Below are 1,771 nucleotides of genomic sequence, written 5' to 3'. Positions count from 1 at the left end.
ATAGCAGTGATTTTCTTTAGAATTGATGATTGCTCAAAATGTGTAGGAGTAATTGTTGAAAAAATATTTTAATATTATTTAAATAATATTTTTCCAATATGGCGGAAAATGTAGAAACAAATTGGCTCTGATTAAACGGAAAAATGCACCTGGACCCAAATAATTGAGGGAATAAAATATTTACTTTGTGGAGAGGAAATTGATCACAATGCCATATCTGATCAATAAAAGATCCTATCCTATCCTTTTTGACCTTGCACACAGGAGCTCCTGACTTCAGTTTGTCTAAGACCCTTGACGAGAATGTGTAAAAATAAAATCAAAGTGACCGTTGATGTGTTTTCCAGGCGGGAAAGTTCAGCTTCATCGTGTTCATCATCTACATCGGATCAACGCTGTCGTACTACGCTCTGGTGAGAGACCACAAAAGTGTCCATTCATGCATTTCTACACAATGGCCGTCAGTGTTGGAGTATACAAAAGTGAGACTTTAAATGGTGGACGCATCTGGACTAACCGAATGAATTTCACTACAGAAAAGAGCTAAATAAGCTCAGTATGTGAGAAGAACACCACAGAACGCAATTGGTGGAAATGTTGAGAGTAAGAGCTGTGGCTGCAGCAGAAACAAAGTCTTATTTAGAATACATTTGTATGCAACAAAACAGATTCCACTGTGGACTTTGGTGCATGATGGTCTCCGTTCAGAGATGAATCGTTCAGTCAGAGTGAAACCACGTTAGGAAATCATGGAGGAAGTGTCTGTGATGAAACTGATGCAGATGTTTCCCAGTCTGGAGTTTGACTTTATCTCTCTCTACTGTCTTTAAACCCCTTTTTATAAAGCAATATTAGGATCAATAAACACCATCACTAGTGTCACTACAAAAAGTGCACCTTATGCAGAATGGGCTATTTCAGAATATTGTTTATTATATTACTGGTGTAAATGCATGTAAATGGTCTTTAAAGGCCAAAATCCCAAAGTTCCCAGAGAATTGTGTAAGTGATCAAGTCAATGCAGGAGTCTATTTACATGTACATAGAATAAGATATACAAGAACAGAATGTCAAATTAAATATTGTACAGTGAAATTGTAGTGAAAACTATTTGAATTTATAAATTGTAACAACTGAATGCTTTAGGTTATGGAGGCACTTAACAGAGAAATGGTTTTCTCATCCTCTTAAATTGATACAGGCATATTTGTTTTAAACTCAAATCAGAGGCAGCTGGAGGATTGGAAAGCGAATTGGAAGCAGAATGAGTGTGTTGTACATGAAGTGTAAAACTCTCCGTCTTATTCTCAAGACGACTTTGATGATCGACTGGCTGATTGGAACCAGATGTTACTCTGCAGATGTCGGACAAAACTACTCCGAGAAGAAAGTGGAGTCAGTCCAGGACAAACAGAAGGTGATGAATGGTTTAATACAGCAGATGATGTGGTATCATATAATGTTTCTGTGAACCCATTGTTAAAGTGTTTTCATAATGTGTGTTGCAGTGCATTCTCTGCGTGTCTTACGTCGATGAAAACAATATCCGATTGGTGAAGATATCACAGAAGAATAGTTTACAAGACATCACACCGATATCTGTCCAGTCACACAAGGTGAGCCTGCTGCAGACGCCTGAATAATAATACATAGTAGTGGTTCTGTCCTAATAATGACATTCAAACAGTGCAGTGGGAATATTTATAGACTTACAAAAAGCATTTGACACCATAGATCACAATATTTTACTGATAAAACTGGAACGGTATGG

General features: G+C 37.3%; 1 long non-coding RNA gene across 1 annotated transcript; it reads left to right on the top strand.

Moving 5' to 3' along the window:
- The first annotated feature begins 232 nt into the window (after positions 1-232).
- LOC104943072 (uncharacterized) lies at positions 233-1,611 on the top strand. Its single transcript, XR_798078.1, has 3 exons — positions 233-413; positions 1,313-1,417; positions 1,509-1,611. It is a non-coding gene; the product is annotated as an uncharacterized lncRNA (long non-coding RNA).
- Positions 1,612-1,771: the final 160 nt, after the last annotated feature.

The sequence above is a fragment of the Notothenia coriiceps genome, unplaced genomic scaffold (genome assembly GCF_000735185.1).
Source record: "Notothenia coriiceps isolate Sejong01 unplaced genomic scaffold, NC01 NC01_scaffold00005642, whole genome shotgun sequence".
NCBI classification, from domain to species: Eukaryota; Metazoa; Chordata; class Actinopteri; order Perciformes; family Nototheniidae; genus Notothenia; species Notothenia coriiceps.
Note: the sequence above shows the minus strand (reverse complement) of the source record. Positions and strands in the feature narration are given on the sequence as shown.